This window comes from Rutidosis leptorrhynchoides, chromosome 5 (genome assembly GCF_046630445.1).
Source record: "Rutidosis leptorrhynchoides isolate AG116_Rl617_1_P2 chromosome 5, CSIRO_AGI_Rlap_v1, whole genome shotgun sequence".
Taxonomy (NCBI): Eukaryota; Viridiplantae; Streptophyta; class Magnoliopsida; order Asterales; family Asteraceae; genus Rutidosis; species Rutidosis leptorrhynchoides.
In genome coordinates this window covers 164017043-164038355 of record NC_092337.1, presented here as the reverse complement: position 1 = coordinate 164038355, position 21313 = coordinate 164017043, and positions in this window count along the sequence as shown.

The window sequence follows — 21313 nt, the reverse complement described above, 5'->3', positions numbered from 1 at the left end:
TAATACTTGAAAATATTATTAGTGTAAGTTTCGCGTGTCACAAAGACGTTTCGTGAAATTAAAGTCAAGTACGTTTAGTCATGGCAACATGTAAATGTAATAACATACATTTGTTTAATCACACGTATTAATAATAATTATTATTAATAAATAAACGTTGGAAATTCCAGGGTCGTTACACTCTGGTTCGGTATTTGACTCGGTAGTGAAATTCTGTAAAACTTTGAACTCAAACACACTCCAATTCCTTTGAATTTGATTCGGTAACCTTGCTGCACAAGGAAACAAGTTAGTAACATACAGAATATCAAAGATACCGAATGTGAAGGATACCGAATGTCAACTGTAGCAGTTGACAAACCAAGTCTAAGTATAGAATCTTAGAAATTCAATCGGATCCTTTCTCAAACCACACCAATTAGCTGTGTATAATCAAACCGAATGTGATAGAATCACTAACACACCACAATCTTCAACACATAATACGAATTATCAACTTTGAAGTAGACTCGGTATGACAGTTACGATACAGAGTGTTGATCGAATCTTCAAAACTTGAAGAATTGATGAAATTGAACCGTCAAAAACTTGATTAAACACCTCACAATCACAACTGAAACCACAAACTTTCACTAAAATACAGAATCAAGCTGGAACTGATCAATACCGAGAGTTTTAGCCACGAACTCTAAAAATCAACTTGATTCTCCATAATTGTTGTTAAAAAGCTGTAATGATGATTGAAACTCTTTCTAATCAATCTAATAAACCTTCGCTAAACTTATCACATGAATCTGAATGTCCGATTATCAAATTCAAATATACCGAATCTGATTTAATCTAATCGAGAGTGTATAGATTCTGTAATCTTCAATCTCTGGATCGATATAGTGATGTAGAATCACTCCTTGGATGCTTTGATACCAAATGATAGGTCAAATCATGGTGAGATTAGAAGATGTGATGAGTTAGAGTGAGACTCGGTAAGTGAAGAACAGATTCGGTATTAGAGAGAATCGGTAAAATTACATTCCACAGCTTCTAGAACTCAGTTACAATGTGATAATGCTAAAAATGAACATATATTTCATAGCATTATCCCTCAAGAAAGACAAGCTTTTAGTTACAATTGTTCTATTTACAAGTGATATTTGTTGAAATAATAAAAGGTGAAGACAAAAGACAGATTCGACGAATTGAAGACACAAACGACCAAAAAGCTAAAAAGTACAAAGTACAATCAAAGTGGTTCAAATATTGATGAGAAACATCTCAAAATTTCAAGTGTACAAGACGCAAAATGCAAAGTACAAGATATTAAATTGTACGCAAGGACGTTCAAAAATCCGAAACCGGGACCAGAGTCAACTTTCAATGCTCGACGCAACGGACTAAAAATTACAAGTCAACTATGCACATGAATATAATATAATATATAATTAATTTTTAAAATTATTTATATATTATATTATTTAATAAAACCGTCGGCAAACAAGAAAACAAAGGTTCCTGAGCTGTAAAAGAGGGCCATGCGATCGCATGGCCTTGAAGAACAAAAATCTGGTCAGGTCCTTTAAATTTCGCAGTTTTGGTCGAATGTTAAGACATCTTTTTCTCTTCTCACTCTCACGTATTATATATATATATATATATATATATATATATATATATTATAATTTTAATTTTAATTTTAATTTAATTTAATAATAATAAGGGTATGTTAGCGAATGTTGTAAGGGTGTAAGTCGAAATTATGTCCGTGTAACGCTACGCTATTATTAATCATTGTAAGTTATGTTCAACCTTTTTAAATTAATGTCTCGTAGCTAAGTTATTATTATGTTTATTTAAGCCAAAGTAATCGTGATGTTGGGCTAAAATATTAAAGATTGGGTAATTGGGTTTTGTACCATAAATGGGGTTTGGACAAAAGAACGACACTTGTAGAAATTAGACTATGGGCTATTAATGGGCTTTATATTTGTTTAATTAAATGATAGTTTGTTAATTTAAAATAAAGATTTACAATTGGACGTACCTATAAATAACCACATACACTCGATCGAACACGATGGGCGGGATATTTATAAGTACTAATAATCGTTCATTTAACCGGACACGGGAATGGATTAATAGTTAATGGACTTATTAAAACAGGGGTGAATTACATATAAGGAAAATTGGTGTAATTATAGTTTAAGTCCCCAATTAGTTGGAATATTTGACTTCGGATATAAGGATAATTTGACGAGGACACTCGCACTTTATATTTATGACTGATGGACTGTTATGGACAAAAACCAGATGGACATATTGAATAATCCAGGAAAAAGGACAATTAACCCATGGTAATAAACTAAAATCAACACGTCAAACATCATGATTACGGAAGTTTAAATAAGCATAATTCCTTTATTTCGTATTTAATTGCACTTTTAATTATCGCACTTTAATTTATTGACATTTTAATTATTGTACTTTTTAATTATCACAATTTTATTTATTGTCATTTTATTTATCGCACTTTAATTTATCGCACTTTAATTATTGTCATTTACTTTACGCTTTAAAATTAAGTCTTTTATATTTTTATATTTTACATTAGCTTTTAACTGCGACTAAAGTTTAAAATCAACAAACCGGTCATTAAACGGTAAAAACCCCCATTTTATAATAATAATACTACTTGTACATATATTCATATATTTACAAATATAGTTTTAAAAATATAGCGTTAAACTTGGCTAGTTCCCTGTGGAACGAACCGGACTTACTAAAAACTACACTACTGTACGATTAGGTACACTGCCTATAAGTGTTGTAGCAAGGTTTAGGTATATCCACTCTATAAATAAATAAATAACTTGTGTAAAATTATATCGTATTTAATAGTATTTCCTAGTCAAAATTAATAGTATTTAATACCGCTTCGTTTTAACATCAAGTATTTTTGGCGCCGCTGCCGGGGACATAACATCGCCGAAAGCGCAACGCTATATAAAAAAAAATTTAATTTACTTTTATAAAAATACATTTTAAAAATACATTTTAAAAATACAAAAATATAAAAAGAAAAACATAATATATATATTTTTTAGAGTTGTTCAAAATATAAAAAAATTAAAAAGTTTGTATTTTTTTTAGTTACAAAAAAACTAATAGATAGTTTTTTTTTTTGTAAAAATATAAGTTTTTATTTAATTTTATATAAATAATTTAATTAATTATAAAACAGAAAATTAAAAACAGAAAAAAATAAGTAAAAGAATCGGGCTACACTGTAGCAGCCCAATTTGTGACCTGAATATTTGGGCCATGCGATCGCATGGATCCGAAGGCAAAAACTCATGCGATCGCATGAAGTGCTCTGACACGCCACATCTGATCCTAGTACTGCATTAATTACGGAGTAATTATAATTATTATTATTAAAAACCCTAATTAGGCTTAATTATAATATTAATTATTTTAGTTTTTTGTTTTAATTTATATTTTAAGTTTTATTTAGTTTTATTAAATATATAAACTTAATACTTTTATAAAATAAATAATATAAAAATAATATTTTTATAAAAATTAGTAATTTTATCATTTTTGTCTCTTTTTATAAATTTTATATTTTTATTATTTAGTACGTAATTTGTATTTTTATCGCTCGTAATTAGTTTTTAATTTAGTATTTGCCGTATTTCTTTTTATTTCTAGATTTTTAGGATTTGCCGTAAAATCCCTTAAGTGCTTTTTCTTTAGACTAAGATTTAGGTGCTTTAGAATTTTGCGACGCCGTTTTTAGATTTTAGTACCTTTTTAAGTTATTGCAGTTTTGGATATAGTATTTCTTTTAAGCTTTAATACCTTTAGACGTAACTTTTAATTCTTAGTTTTTAGACTTTTAAGTTTCGACGCGCTACGTTCTTTTTATTATTTTTCGACCTTCTATTTTTTTCGACGTTTTTCGACGCGATCTTTTCCTTCCTTATTTTTCGCCGCTCTAGTTTTTAGGACTTAGATTTTTTTTTTCTATTTCTTCTCTAAAATTTCTTTAAATTTCGAAGAAAAATTATTTTAAGTGGTTAAATTGATAGACATCCAAAATTTTCTGGTTCGTAGTAATAGTTGGATTTGTTAGTGGCGAGTTGTGAGCTTCCGATTTAAAGGGTCCTGGCTACCTGCTGCATCTATTGGCTATTCGAAACGAGGGCAAAATCAGAAAAGTCTATTAATTTGATAACTTATATAATTTTTATCTTTTATAACTAATAGGATATTCAGTGAATGCACCGAGCAAAACGTTCACCACCTTTTATACGTTCACCACCTGTAACTCAATCAAGACATCTAGCCAATATTGTTGCCGTTGATTTTTCTTTAGAATCGTCATCTAGTCGACCAAATACTCCAATTCAAATTTTCGATAATCCATTTTTTGAACCCGACCTCACAATTGAGAATCTGGATGATATTCAGGAACAATTCAGAGATCCTGAACCATTAATCTTTCCTCCGGAACCACCAATCATTCAAACGGAGATTGTCGAGGAACAAACCATTAAATCAGAATCCTCTAGTGATTCAGATTCAACAAATTCAATCATGGAAAATCTGGAACCTCTAAGTATGGAAGACCGAATGAGAGCTAAACGCACTGGCCAAGGTCACGCAATTACTCAACCTGACATTAATGCGTCAGATTATGAAATCAAAGGACAAATCCTACACATGGTGACTAATCAATGCCAATTTAGTGGTGCGCCGAAGGAAGATCCAAATGAACATCTTCGTACCTTTAATAGGATCTCAAAATAAAAGAAGTGGAGGATGAACAGATATATCTCATGTTATTTCTCTGGACTTTAAAGGGAGAAGCCAAAGATTGGTTGGAATCGTTACCTGAAGGGGCGATTGATACATGGGATGTCTTAGTTGAAAAATTTCTTAAACAATTCTTTCTGGCATCTAAAGCCGTGAGACTTCAAGGAGAAATTGTTACGTTCACATAAAAGCCAAACGAAACTCTGTATGAGGCATGGACAAGATTTGGAAAGTTATTGAGAGGATGTCCGCAACATGGTTTAGACACTTATCAAATAGTACAAATATTCTACCAAGGATGCAACATCACTACAAGAAAAGACATTGATATAGCAGCTGGTGGTTCCATTATGAAGAAAACTGCAACTGAAGCTTACAAAATTATTGATAACACTGCTTCCCACTCACATGAGTGGCACCAAGAAAAAGATATCGTTAGATCATCTAAAGCGGCTAGAGCCGATTCTAGCCATGACTTTGATTCCATTTCTGCAAAGATAGATGATGTCGAGAGACGAATGGAAAAGATGACTAAAGATATTCGCTCAATAAGAATTAGTTGTGAGCAGTGTGGAGGACCACATTCGAAAAAAGATTGTCTCAGTATTGAACAAACAATGGAACAAAGAAAGAATGTTTCATACATGAACCAAAGGCCTGGAAATAATTATCAGAATAATTATCAACCGCCAAGACCAATCTACAATCAAAATCAGAATTATAATCGAAATGTTCCATACAACAATCAACATGGTCCTAGCAATCAACAAGTATCCAAAAATACTTACAATCAGCAAAGACCTATTTTTCAAAACAAACCACCACAAACCGATGATAAAAAGCCAAATTTAGAAGACATGATGTCGAAGCTAGTTGAATCTCAAACTCAATTTTTCACATCTTAGAAACAAACCAATGAACAAAGTGCTCAAGCATTTAGAAATCAACAAGCTTCTATTCAAAATTTGGAACAAAAAGTAAGCAACCTAGCAAGGTTGATAGGTGAAAGAAAACCGGGAAGTCTACATAGCGATACAAATGCTAACTGCCGGAATGAAACAGCTAAAGCCATTACCACAAGAAGTGGTATTACACTTAAACCACCTGAAATACCTGTAATTTCCGATGACGCTATTCCTACCACACAAGAACCAGAATTTGAGCAAGATAAGGAAACAGAATCGGTAGTTAAAAAGGTTAATGAAGATAACACAGTTAAGGCAAAACCTTATGTTAAACCATACCAACCACCACTTCCTTACCTGAGTAAAATGAGAAAAGAGAGACTTGAAGCCGAGCAATCCAAATTCTTAGATATGTTTAAACAAATAAATGTCAATCTTCCTTTCATTGATGTAATTTCAGGAATGCCAAGATATGCTAAATTCTTGAAAGATCTAATCACAAATAGAAAGAAAATGGAAGAACTTTCGGCTGTTACTATGAATGCAAATTCATCTGCAGTGCTGTTGAATAAGATACCAGAAAAACTTTCAGATCCAGGAAGTTTCACAATTCCATGTTTTCTGGGTAGTCTTAGTTCAATAGAAGCATTGGCAGACTTAGGTGCTAGTATAAATTTAATGCCGTATTTACTATACGCTAAACTAGACCTTGGAGAATTGAAACCAACACGAATAAGCATACAACTAGCCGATCGAGCAGTAAAATATCCTAGAGGGATAATGGAAAACATGCTAGTTAAAGTTGGTACTTTAGTATTTCCAGTAGATTTTATTATTCTGGACATGGAAGAAGATTCTCGAGTTCCTCTCATATTAGGAAGACCATTCTTAAACACGGCTAAAGCAATAATAGACGTGTTCGGTAAGAAACTCACCCTAAGTATAGAGGACAAGAGTGTTACCTTTTCAGTTGATAGAGCCATGCAACAACCGCAATCTGCAGATGATACATGTTATTATATTCAAACTATAGATTCACATGCAGAATTGTTAGAAGAATTTTCAGAATTACAAGGAACAGGAGAATGTTCTTTAGGAGAAGGAACTGAACCAATTGATGAAGCTGAAATGTTAGCTACACTCATGGTTAATGGATATGAACCAACAACAGAAGAAATTCAAATGCTAAAAGAAGAAGACAGATATCGATATAAATCATCGATAGAAGAACCACTGACATTAGAATTAAAGCCACTTCCAAACCATTTGGAATATGCTTATTTACATGGTGAATATGAATTACCTGTAATAATATCGTCTTCTCTTACTGAAAATGAAAAATCTCAACTCATTGCTGTGCTAAAAGCTCATAAACCAGCTATTGCATGGAAGATTCATGATATTAAAGGCATAAGTCCTTCGTATTGCACACATAAAATCCTTATGGAAGAAGGTCATAAAACGTATGTGCAACGCCAACGAAGACTAAATCCTAATATGCAAGATGTTGTTAAAAAAGAAATTATTAAACTACTAGATGCAGGTTTAATTTATTCAATCTCTGATAGTCCATGGGTAAGCCCAGTTCAATGTGTACCTAAGAAGGGTGGCATGACTGTGTCACAAATGAAAAAATGCGCTTATTCCTACTAGGATTGTAACAGGATGGCGTGTTTGTATTGATTATAGAAAATTAAATGATGCCACCAGAAAAGATTACTTTCCCTTACCTTTCATTGATCAAATGTTGGAAACATTAGCCGGAAATAGTTATTATTGTTTTCTTGACGGTTTTTTCGGATATTTTCAAATTCCATTAGCACCCGAGGACCAAGAAAAAACCACATTCACGTGCCCTTATGGTACTTTTGCTTACAAACGCAAGCTATTTGGACTTTGCAATGCCCCGGCGACCTTTCAAAGGTGCATGATGGCGATTTTTCACGACATGATAGAAGAATGCATAGAAGTTTTTATGGATGACTTTTCAGTCTTCGGTGATACATTTGAATCATGTTTAGTCAATCTTGAACGAATGCTTATTAGATACGAACAATCAAATCTAGTACTTAATTGGGAGAAATGCCATTTCATGATTAAAGAAGGCATCGTTCTTGGTTATAAAATTTCAAAGGAAGGAATTGAAGTGGACAGAGCTAAAGTAGATGTAATTGCTAAACTTCCACATCCCACCAATGTTAGAGGAGTTAGGAGTTTTCTAGGGCATGTCGGTTTTTACCGACGTTTCATAAAAGATTTTTCTAAAATTGCCACTCCTATGAATAAACTCCTAGAAAAGGATGCTCCATTTATCTTTTCAGATGAATGTATCAAATCTTTTAATATTCTTAAAGAAAAACTCACTAATGCACCGATCATGATAACTCCAAATTGGAATCTACCGTTTGAACTTATGTGCGATGCAAGTGATTTTGCAATGGGAGCCGTTTTAGGACAAAGGATTGAAAAACGATATCAACCTATTTATTACGCTAGTAAGACATTACAAGGAGCACAAAAAGAACTCCATGCTATTGTCTTTGCTTTTGACAAATTTCGTTCATATCTCGTTCTAGCTAAAACGGTGGTCTATACCGACCATTCTGCTCTTAGATACCTATTTTCGAAACAAGATGCTAAACCACGATTAATCTGTTGGATCTTACTCTTACAAGAGTTCGATATTGAAATCCGAGATAAAAAGGGAGCAGAAAATCTCGCCGCTGATCATCTTTCTCGTCTAGAAAATCCTGAATTAGAAGTTCTGAATGAATTGGCCATACAAGATAACTTTCCTGATGAATATCTATTGAAGTGTAAGAGCTGATTATTTATTGTACAGAGCTGTAAACAGAGTACATGAAGCGTGGGTGACATTGTGCATTAAAACTGAGGTCAGAAGCTGAGCTGGGCAAAGTGCGCTCAGCACACACCTATTGGTGCGCGTGGCGCACTGTCCACTGTAGCCGGGTTCTTCTTGTTCTAATCAGATATTTTGATGGACTTTTTGGTAATTTCACTTGTGGACGAGTTTAAGGCCAGTAGATCAGTTTGGGGAGAGTCATAACTCCATTATCAACAACCTTATCCTTTTTCACTTCAATTTTAGAGAGAGAGTGTGATTCTTCTGTGAGAAAGCTCAAGCCAAGGAAGGAGGAGCTAGTTTTGGGTCTTAGCTCGAGTTCTAAAGTTGTTCATCTCCTCTCTAGCTACGTTTTGGTTGTAGTGGTATGTGCTAACTTGGATTTCCTTACTTTGATTTATGTATAGGTTAGGGTTTGGGTAAACGAAGAATATAAAACCCATATTTGGTGATTTTGGGTGTTCTTGGGTAAGATGGAGTCATAAAGACTCAATGGTGACTAACCTAGGGTTTCAAAATATTAATTGATATTTATGAGTTCTAATTGGTTAGTTAATCACTAGCACACCTAGTTAATTTAGTAAATGGGTGTTAAATGGGTTAGTAGATAACCCGAAATGGGTGAGTTGACTTTAAATTAGTCAAAGGGCTAATGATTGACCTAATTGGGAAATATGTGTATGAAATACCCTAATTGTGTAATGGTTAGTGTTGTTGAACCTTAATCACTAGCTTTTAAGTGATTAATGATGGTCTTGACCCTTAAATGGCGGTTTTGGTGAAAATGGGACATTTAATGCATTTAAGTCATTAAATGCACATTAGTGAAATTGTTAGTATTTAGTCCAACTAGTTATGTGGGTTGATTGAAGTACTTATTATATTAGGTACTTTGCTTTGAAGCTTGCGGAAGTATAAAACCGTCACCAAATTGTTAAAGGTGAGTGGAATGATTATATGCATATGTATGTAATGTATTTATTTTATGCTATGGTATGAACCAAAGAGCCGGTAGTGACATAGTATGTGCGAGCGTGCTATGATGTGAACCAAAGAGCCGGTAGCGTCATAGTACGATGTGTTATAGTGTGAACCAAAGAGTCGGTAGCGCTATAGCACGATTTGTTAAGGTGTGAACCAAAGAGCCGGTAGCACCTTAGCGTTGTTAGAGTGTGAACCAAAGAGTCGGTAGCACTCTAGCGTGAGTATGACTCGAGTTGTGATGTGAACCAAAGAGCCGGTAGCATCATGACAAATGCGTATGGTGTGAACCAAAGAGCCGGTAGCACCATGACGCGAGAATGGTTAACCATGGTTGTGTATTTTGTTTTGGTAGCATATTATATTATGTCGATTATATGTTATTGATTACGCTAGTAGCGGTTTGTTGGAGATTATTAGCTTTGTACTTGAGATGGTATGCTAATTGTATTGCTAGCGTGTATGCGGTATATGTGTAAGTGATTGCAAGTAGGTATGTTATATATATATGGGTATAATTATTGCATTCACTAAGCTTTGATTACCCTCTCGTTGTTTATCTTTTTATAGGCTCCGGCGTTGACAAGGGTAAGGGCTTGCGATTGGATTAAAGATCCCGTTTGTTGTTTGGGGGACACTTTTGGGATGTGATAGCTTTGGAGTTTGACCGAGATTGGGTAGTTTAACCCCAAACACCATGCTCATAGTGTCGTTTGGAATTTAAACTAGTGCGGTCGAAACTCGAACTTTTGTATGAAACTCGTAAAACGGCCGATGTGGGCCCCGTTTTGTAAAACTCATTTTATTATTGAATCGTGTGAGTTTTAACCATTATAACGTATTGTGAAAAGCGTTTCGTCTAAATATATCGGGAAGTGGTAGATCTTTAATTGAAAATTGACGAAATCGGACAGAGTAACCGAGATGGTCCGAGACCAAGTGACTAAGGTTGTAAGGGAAGAGTTTGAGAAGAGGTTCTCCAAACCTCATGGTAGTGGTGAAGAAGAAGTACTTGCAAGGCTAGAGCCACATGGTGCTCCGGGCAATAGGAAGAGAGGTACGTCTGAAGGCGTCGGGAATGTGAAAAAGAAGAGTAAGGGAGGTTGCACATCTAAATGTTTCAATTGTGGTGTTAGGGGCCACAAGATATGGGAGTGCACGTTGCCGAGGAGTGATAAAGGAATGTGCTACCATTGTCATAAAGAGGGGCACCGAAAGTCGGAGTGTCCCAAATTGTTTATTGATCAGAGTAGAGGTGTAATTGAGGCAGCTAGTAGCATGAGGAAGGGAGCATCGGGCTCCGGTGGGTTGAAGTGTTACAATTGTGGGCAACGGGGACATAAGTCTTGTGAATGTTCGTCGGGCAAAACTGTATGTTTTTATTGTCGGAAGGAAGGGCACCAAAAGTCTGAGTGTCCCGATCGGGCTAGTAATCAGACTAAGAAGTTACGAGGCTTCGTGCCTACGTGTTATAATTGTCTGCAACGAGGCCATTTGGCACGGGATTGTACGGGTGTACCTGTGAGCATGATCAGGTGCTTTATATGCCAGGCGGAGGGACACAAAAGGTCGGAGTGTTCCGAATCATTTGCTGATCGGGTTAAGAGATTAGAGCGCGACTACTTGATGGGTAGTGAAGCACAGAAGTCCAGCGATACTGCTTCAGGTACTTTCGTTTTCGATGCAAATATGCCTTATTATTATTTGTTGTACGCCGATGTATTCGGTTATGAAGTTGAGACTTAAGTCTCGTTACGAAACCTAATTAGTCTCGAGTGAACGTATGTTTCAATAGTACCCATATAAGTGCGGGGTTAGTAATTACGATGATGGTGCACTAGGGTAGCGCTTGAGTCATTGACTCATAATAATGCGACTTGGGGGGCGAATGCATTAGTGCAAATACGTGGTATTGTTACGGGTAGCATTCCTAATGGAATTACCCTACGTTGGAGTTGGATTGACTATTTCAGGGCGTAAGACTTGGTGCAACCAAGCATTCCTTAGTGTTTGGGAAAATGTTTCTACCAAGCCATGGAGACGGGCCTTGGTTTTCGGATGTTGAGCGTGTTCGCTTTCGTGTGGAAGTTGATGAAACCGTTAAAACAAAGTGTTTGATCTAGACGAATGTTGGTAATGGAGTCTATGTGACCCAACGTTAGGTGTCTCTTTCATACCTACTAGCGTGGTATTTGACTCTGATGGTGTTACGGTTACATCGAACATAGGGTATCGGCAAGAAACCCATAGGTGTTCTAGTGGCAGTGTGGAAGTTACAAGCGATAGCAACTCGATGATTGCTAGAGTAATACTCGTACGGTTAGGTAAGTGCTTCGGTTAAGTAGCAAATGATAATCCGAAATCCTTCGTATGCTAAAGGGTGGAGCAAAGTTTGGTGATGTGCGTGTTATGAGATGCAATACGGGTGAACCTCGTCTCTCTTTTACGAGATGGTTGTGGTTTTGGGTCGTTAAGCTCGTTCGAGTGAGACCCGTAGGCTTTGTAGATTGTGTGTGTATTATTGCTCGTATGTGAGTTTAACAACTAATTGCTTGTGTGCGCGTGTTATTGGGTTAGTATGCACTGGGTGTTATATCACCATGTGAGAGTACGTGACGTGTGATCGTTTTATCGAGAGTGTTGTGTTTTGATTTGGTGTAGCCGCGAGAGCTTAACCGAGCGTATAGTGATGAGACCGTGTAGGGCGTAGTCCCAATTGTTGTGTTAAACTTATGGTAAAACCAATTAGGCCATAACCAGAGTGTGGTAGTACGCTTGACGATAATCACATACTATGATGTATATACACATGTTAATTGGCGGTTCGATTTCGATGGCGGTTTTGTGATTGTGTGGCGAGTGTTGTACGCTCTTGACGGCCATTCTGTTCTTTTATGATTTTGGGGGTGTACGCGGTATGCCGTTCGAGAGGCATTTCCGTTAACCACGTCGTGTGCGGGTAGAGTCATGGTGGTTAACTATTCTTATGTATGTAGGTAACCGGGTTAATGGTTATGACGTAGTTAGATAGGTGTAAGCATTGGTGTTCCAAGCGCCTCCTTAGTGTTGAGTTGAAAGATAAATAGGCTAGCTATGCGGCCTAGGTGGGTAGTGACTAACGGGTGTCGCTAGGAAGTCATGGGCGTTGAGCCGTAAGGTTCGTTAGATTTATGTGACCGCGTTAGTCAGGTGACGTGTGACGCCGAGAGTAGATCCCGTAAGGGTCGAGTCTTTGGAGACTCGGTATTAGAAATTGGAGTTGGATAACACAACGTCAGGAGCCTCCTTATACCTGCTAGTGTAACTTTTGACTCCGATGGTATGATTACTTTGGATTTGGGTACCGGTGAGAAACCCGAAGTTACCACTGTGGTATATTGTGGTGTTTAGCGGGCGTTAACACTTAACTGATTTGAAAGATCGAGGTTCGAATATCTTATAGTGAGTCTTTGGAAGGACTATTGGGTATGACCAACGCCGGAAAATGTAATGGGCGTTGTGGAATGTCGGAATTCCGGGCGTTATCATCTTGACGGTGAAAGTAGGGGGTTAAAACCCTAAATGGGGGAGTTAAGTACCGGAGGATGCGAAAAAAGTCCCTAACTAGTAGATGTGATGAGCGAACGGGTGTCGCTTATATAGGAAAGAAACACTTTGGTGGTCTTCGAAAAAGTCCCAAGTTGAACTTTGGAATGAATTGTGAAGGTATTTAGTGACACGAGTCAAAGTGGCGAGTTTTCCGATGATCTTTGCGGGAGGTTTTAGGAAGGTGTCGGGATGATTCCCGAGTATTCTATGGTGGGAAGGCGTGATGACGGAGGTCGTCAGGGGATTATTCCACCTTTGGATTTATTGTGAATATATGGTACGAGTTAAATACTAGGTGTAGGAGCGAGCGGTTGCGGTTGTTTTGTCTCGAGGGATGATTACCCTTGCTCGTTGTAATATGATGCGTTAGTGTACGAAGTGAGAACCTGGATGGGTGATTACTTCATGTGTAATTCCGCATTGGAGATGAAAATGTTCAAGGTAGAAGTGCTTAACTTCTAGTAATTGGTGCGGATCACGAGGACGTGATCCAAACTAAGTGGGGGAGAGTTGTAAGACTCGATTATTTATTGTACAGAGCTGTAAATAGAGTACATGAAGCGTGGGTGACGTTGTGCATTAAAACTGAGGTCAGAAGCTGAGCTGGGCAAAGTGCGCTCAGTGCACACCTATTGGTGCGCGTGGCGCACTATCCACTGTAGCCGGGTTCTGCTTGTTCTAATCAGATATTTTGATGGGCTTTTTGGTAATTTCACTTGTAGACGAGTTTAAGGCCAGTAGATCAGTTTGGGGAGAGTCATAACTCCATTATTAACAACCTTATCCTTTTCCACTTCAATTTTAGAGAGAGAGTGTGATTCTTGTGTGAGAAAGCTCAAGCCAAGGAAGGAGGAGCTAGTTTTGGGTCTTAGCTCGAGTTCTAAAGTTGTTCATCTCCTCTCTAGCTACGTTTTAGTTATAGTGGTATGTGCTAACTTGGATTTCCTTACTTTGATTTATGTATGGGTTAGGGTTTAGGTAAACGAAGAACATAAAACTCATATTTGGTGATTTTGGGTGTTCTTGGGTAAGATGGAGTCATAAAGACTCAATGGTGACTAACCTAGGGTTTCAAAATGTTAATTGATGTTTATGAGTTCTAATTGGTTAGTTAATCACTAGCACACCTAGTTAATTTAGTAAATGGGTGTTAGATGGGTTAGTAGATAACCCGAAATGGGTGTGTTGACTTTAAATTAGTCAAAGGGCTAATGATTGACCTAATTGGGAAATATGGGTATGAAATACCCTAATTGTGTAATGGTTAGTGTTGTTGAACCTTAATCACTAGCTTTTAAGTGATTAATGATGGTTTTGACCCTTAAAGGGCGGTTTTGGTGAAAATGGGGCATTTAATGCATTTAAGTCATTAAATGCACAAAAGTGAAATTGTTGGTATTTAGTCCAACTAGTTATGTGGATTGATTGAAGTACTTATTATATTAGGTACTTTGCTTTGAAGCTTGCGGAAGTATAAAACCGTCACCAAATCGTTAAAGGTGAGTGGAATGATTATATGCATATGTATGTAATGTATTTATTTTATGCTATGGTATGAACCAAAGAGCCGGTAGTGCCATAGTATGTGCGAGCGTGCTATGATGTGAACAAAAGAGCCGGTAGCGTCATAGTACGATGTGTTATAGTGTGAACCAAAGAGCCGGTAGCGCTATAGCACGATTTGTTAAGGTGTGAACCAAAGAGCCGGTAGCACCTTAGCGTTATTAGAGTGTGAACCAAAGAGCCGGTAGCACTCTAGTGTGAGTATGACTCGAGTTGTGATGTGAACCAAAGAGCCGGTAGCATCATGACAAATGTGTATGGTGTGAACCAAAGAGCCGGTAGCACCATGACGCGATAATGGTTAACCATGGTTGTGTATTTTGTTTTGGTAGCATATTATATTATGTCGATTATATGTTATTGATTACGCTAGTAGCGGTTTGTTGGAGATTATTAGCTTTGTACTTGAGAGGGTATGCTAATTGTATTGCTAGCGTGTATGCGGTATATATGTAAGTGATTGCAAGTAGGTATGTTATATATATATATATATATATATATATATATATATATATATATATATATATATATATATATATATATATATATATATATATATATATATATATATATATATATATATATATGGGTATACTTATTGCATTCACTAAGCTTTGGTTACCCTCTCGTTGTTTATCTTTTTATAGGCTCCGGCGTTGACAAGGGTAAGGGCCTTCGATTGGATTAGAGATCCCGCTTGTTGTTTGGGGGACGCTTTTGGGATGTGATAGCTTTGGAGTTTGACCGAGATTGGGTAGTTTAACCCCAAACACCATGCTCATAGTGTCGTTTGGAATTTAAAATAGTGCGGTCGAAACTCGAACTTTTGTATGAAACTCGTAAAACGGCCGATGTGGGCCCCGTTTTGTAAAACTCATTTTAATATTGAATCGTGTGAGTTTTAACCATTATAACATATTGTGAAAAGCGTTTCGTCTAAATATGTCGGGAAGTGGGAGATCTTTAATTGAAAATTGACGAAATCGGACAGAACTGAATGTGGGCCTGTGCGCGCCGCGCACCCTGAGGTGTGTGCGTGGCGCACTCCACTATAAAAAAAAAAAAAATTATTACACGTGTTCGATTGTATATTGGGTTGGGTTGTTACATGAAGATAGATTATAATGAAAATCCATGGTTTGCAGACTATGCAAACTACTTAGTATGTGGATTCCTTGAAAAAGGGTTGTCGTACCAAAAACGAAAGAAATTCTTTAGTGATATAAAACACTATTTCTGGGAAGATCCACATTTGTTTAAAAGTTGTCCCGATGGAATAATACGCCGATGTGTATTCGGAGATGAAGCCAGTCAAATCTTAAACAATTGTCACACAGGACCAACAGGAGGGCATTATGGACCTCAACTTACAGCAAGAAAAGTTTACGATGCTGGATTATATTGGCCTACCATTTTCAAAGACGCGCATCTTCTTTGCAAATCCTGTGATGCGTGTTAAAGTGCCGGAAAAATAAGTCAACGTGATGAAATGCCACAAAGTGTCATTCAAGTATGTGAAGTATTTGACATTTGGGGTATTGACTTTATGGGTCCATTTCCAAAATCTCATAATAATCTCTACATTCTCGTTGCCATTGATTATGTATCTAAATGGGCGGAAGCACAAGCCCTCCCAACTAACGATGCACGAGTTGTAGTCAACTTCTTAAAACGTCTTTTTGCAAAGTTTGGAACACCGAATGCTTTAATAAGTGATCGGGGTACTCATTTTTATAATAATCAACTTGAGAAAGTTCTCAAAAGATATGGAGTAACTCATAAAATCTCAACCGCTTATCATCCACAAACAAGTGGACAAGTTGAAAATACCAACCGAGCATTAAAACGTATTCTAGAGAAAACCGTAGGATCAAATCCAAAGGAATGGTCTATGAAATTGGAGGATGCACTCTGGGCTTTTAGAACAGCCTACAAAACCCCAATTGGAACCACACCTTTTAGACTCGTTTACGGAAAAAAAGCATGTCATCTTCCAGTAGAAATTGAACACAAAGCATTTTGGGCTTTGAAGACATGTAATCTTGATTTGCATGAAGCCGGACGTCTACGGTTAAACCAACTAAACGAATTAGAAGAATTAAGACATGAAGCATATGAAAATTCGTTAATCTATAAAGAAAGAACGAAGAAATGGCATGATAAAAGAATCAAAAGTTCAAAAGAATTTAAAGAAGGAGACAAAGTTCTTCTTTTCAATTCGCGATTCAAGCTATTTCCTGGAAAATTGAAATCAAGATGGTCTGGACCATTGATAGTCAAAAGAGTTTTCCCATATGGAACAGTAGAATTAATAAATTCAAATGGGATTGAATTTAAGGTTAATGGTCACAGAGTTAAACATTACATAGATAATCTCATGGAAGTTGAAGATGAAGTTAATCACAATTTTGACACCACAGCTAACTAAGTGTGGGAAGGTTCGAATCTTTTTAGGGTAATATGTATTTCTGTTAGAGTTAGATATTCTGTTTTAGTGTAGTTCTCGAGAATGGAATCCGAATGGTGTTTCCCTAGCAGACCCTAAAGAACTAGTCTTCTCCCCCCATTCTGAATTTTTATTTTTTTTTAGGTTTTACGAGATGAAGAATTCCTTTGATCTGAACCATGGTCTAATGCTACACGCTATGATTACTAAACGTAATAATGACATACTTTCGAGTGAACCGGTATCATTCATAAGAGACAAAATGGACGGAGTAAGAAAAGAACTCAGAAAAGATCATCATAAGATACATTTTGGTAAAGGAAAATCAAAATCCTCAACAAAGAGAAGAGCACGACACCTTGAAAGATGTTATAAATGTGGAAAATGGTCACACGAAGGTAAATGTTCAAATAATCAAACATATTCAAATACCGAATTTGTTACTCTATGCAGGGAAGGACCGTTTATATGTTTAGAAGAAAAGATATTGAAGAATCGAGGTTATGCTTACGTAGCTATGGAGAACCAAATCACACGACTCTCCTATGAGTCGGCTAAAGCAGGTCTCTGAGAATTCTTTCTCATAGGTAAGTATGTACAGTTTTTATTTTTTTATTGCTTTTAACCTTTTGATAATAAACGCTGAATCGTTCGCTATAAAGTATTAAATTGGTATTCAATAAAATTAGGTATGCGTAACCGAAATTATTGATATCATACAAAAATTTATTACATCACTGCGAAATTTACCGTTTATTCTTAAGGTATAAATATCTTTAATCAATCAACCCAAAATATTTCAGAAATTCGTCAGGAGTAAAACTAGGTAATATAGCCGAAATTACTTTACCAAAAAGAGGGGCGTATATTTTTGATAATATTTGATTGATTAAAGTGGGATAAAAGACTAAAAAGATTTTTAATTTTATTTTTACTTTGTTTTTAAAATTAATATTAAATTATTAATGTAAACTTTTTAAAATCAATATTTAAGCTTGTAAATATTTGAAAAATTAAATATAAGTTTGTATGTATAAAAACAAAAATATAATAAGAATTTGGTGTGATTTTTTTTTAATAATATGCATTTTAAATTTAAGTTTGGTGTGAATTTAAAAACAAAAATTTACTTTATTTAATTAAGTTAAAAATGTGATTTCCAAAAATTCGTCTTGAGTTGAAAACTAGGTCGTTGAACCGAAATTGCTCTACCCAAGGGAGGGACAAGAACTTTTATTATCATTATTTTTAATCTTATTGAATTAAAGTATGCCAAAAACATTTAAAAAACCCAAAAATCTTTGCTTTTAAAACGACGCTTAAAAAGTAACAAATTTTAAAACTTTGTTGAGAGACGGACTAGGACAACGATCCGAAACGCCCTCATTCATAAAAAGAAACAAATTTTTAAAATTTATTGATTTATGTTTTAAAAGTATAAGTTTTTAAAAAAAAAAAAAAATGCCAGACCCCATGCGATCGCATGGAGTTTCTTTGAAAAACTCATGCGGTCGCATGAGGACCGAATTCTGGTCAGGTATCAAAAGTCGACTGGTTCTGCTGTTTCCTCACTCCACACACAAAACATACACGAACATAACCCAAAATCCTCTCAATATTCATCAATTTTTCACCAAAATCAACCAAATTTCTTGCTATAATCCGCTCTAATCATGAATTTGATAAGAAGTTTATCAAGAAGGGTAACAATTACACCCCTAAACCTCTTTAAATTTGATTTTTAATGTTCTTGAGCTATAATTTACCTAATTTGATTTCGTTAATTTCTAGTGTAATTAGAGTTAAATTGTTAGTATATTATGCATGTATAACCTAGATTGATGCTATTTGACATGATTTGAAGTCAAAAACTTCAAAAATTTTAGGAATCTAGGGTTTGTGTTCTTGAGCAATTTGGGGCTTTTTGATATAAACAGGTTATGGCCGATTTTTGTAATGAATTATTGCTAAATTAAGTAGTGTAACATGTTTAGGTAACTAAATGATCCAAACTTTGATCCTAAACATGATTTTTGAGAATTAAAGTGGACTTTTTAGGTCTAAAATTCATAAACTTGATTAAATTGATGTAAATGTCATTTGAAACTTGTTTAATTGCTAGTAATGGTTGTTTTAACATGTTATTTGAGTTGAATGCTTATGAACTTTGTAAACATTTCCATATATGCTTATTTGAAAAAGTGTAGAATTGTTAAAATTGTGAAAATGCGTATAAGTTTAATTCTGATTTAACATGTTATTGTAATTGTTTCAAGTTTTTATTTTGCTAACACTATTGCATATTTGGATCCACAAATTTTGTGTTTAATGTGTTTTGTAGAGATTTACCAATACTGATGGTGCAACATCATCATCTAGGCAACCTGCTCCAGAACCTGAACCAGAAATGCAATATGAACCGGAGCAACAACAGGAACAACAACAACAACCTGATCAACATGTACCATATTATGATCCGCAACAAGAATATATTAATGCCTACGTAATTTTTCTGATTCATCCAATAGTAGCACATCCGACGATTCATGAAGAACAGTTGCATCCCAATTCGAGATTTGATCGAAGTTGGAGAGATTACCGGACGTATCAAAGTAACAAATTCAAATTGGTAACGAAAAATGTAGAAGTACCAAGGGTAATTGATTGGGAGCCTTTGGAAAGGGTCCAACTAGCTAACTCAGTTAGACTGCATCTGATCCAAAGGTATGGCAGCTCTTTTTTTCCCGATTGGGAACGTTTATTCACCATTCGTAGGCCTGTATATAAGGAATGGTGTGTTGAGCTTATGAGTACTATTTCATTTAATGCGGATGTAGTTAGGTTAGATGATAGAAGTTTTCTTAGATTTATACTTGGCCGTAGGATGTACAGGATGTCCATGCTGGACATGGCCAGAGCTTTATAGATTTATACTCCTAGTGAATTACTACTACCTGATTGTATGAATTTGATTTATCATGGTGAAAGGGTAGATAGGAATTTTGACGCGAACGCCATCTGGAGGCGTATGTCAAATTATAATGTTTTTTCGCTAGAGGAAGACATTCCTATTTAGATGTTAACAAAGCGGAGATACGTATTATACATAGATTTTTAGCTAATTCGATTACACAAAGAGGTAAAAACAAGGAGAATATGACCTTACATGACTTATTTTACCTTAAGTGTATTCGAAACAATAGAAGCTTTGTTAATATCCCCTACTGTATTGCTTTTTATCTGTCCAAAGTGGTAGCCGGAATACAGGAAGGGGGAATAATAGGAGGAGGTAATTTTGTTACTCTCATTGGAGAGTATTTGGGTGTAGATAGGGATCAAAGGTGTCCACTTATGGTATGTAGGTAACAGGATGATACTTTAGGATTGAAGGTCTATCAGGGTGCTAAGGTATTAAAGAGCAGACATAATTAGGCAGTACCATATGTTGGTTGTCATCCACAAGTAGAGATAGGTTCAGATGAGGAAATGGAGGAAGCAGATGACATTAGGGAGGCTATGACTGACGTCTACCAGCGTATAGATGAGGTAGAAATGACAAACCAGGATAGACATTGTCGATACGAGCAGTGGCAAGCCCAGAATGAGTACGAGCATTCCAGGCAACGACAGCATGATAGATGGCATTATCATCAGCATCAGATCATGAGCCAGCTATCACCTCAGGATCACTATGTACCGACCCGACCTGCTTACTATCCTCCACACCAGCCCGATATGCAACCACCATTTACTCTCTACGACCCTAACCAGGCCTATCAGTACACCTATAACCAACCATGGAACCTGCCCGACGACATGAACTGGAACCCCTATCCAGATTGATATAGTTCCGTTGGTTATTGCTATGATTTTTATCTTTTTATTATTTTTATTTATGTTTAAACATATTATATTGTGATACTTTTATGTAAGTTTTAACATTTTTATTATTTTGTACTAATATTTCATATTTGATTTGAAAGTGGGATGTTAAGTCCCATTTCAAATTACCATGCATTTTATTATTTGTATGTATGTATATTGTCAATTGTACACAACAGGCTAAAACAGCGCATTTTCAAAGACTGGCATTAAGTTCAGCAAAAGCTACTAATTTTGACGACAAACGAAAAACAAATGTGATGTAACAACAAG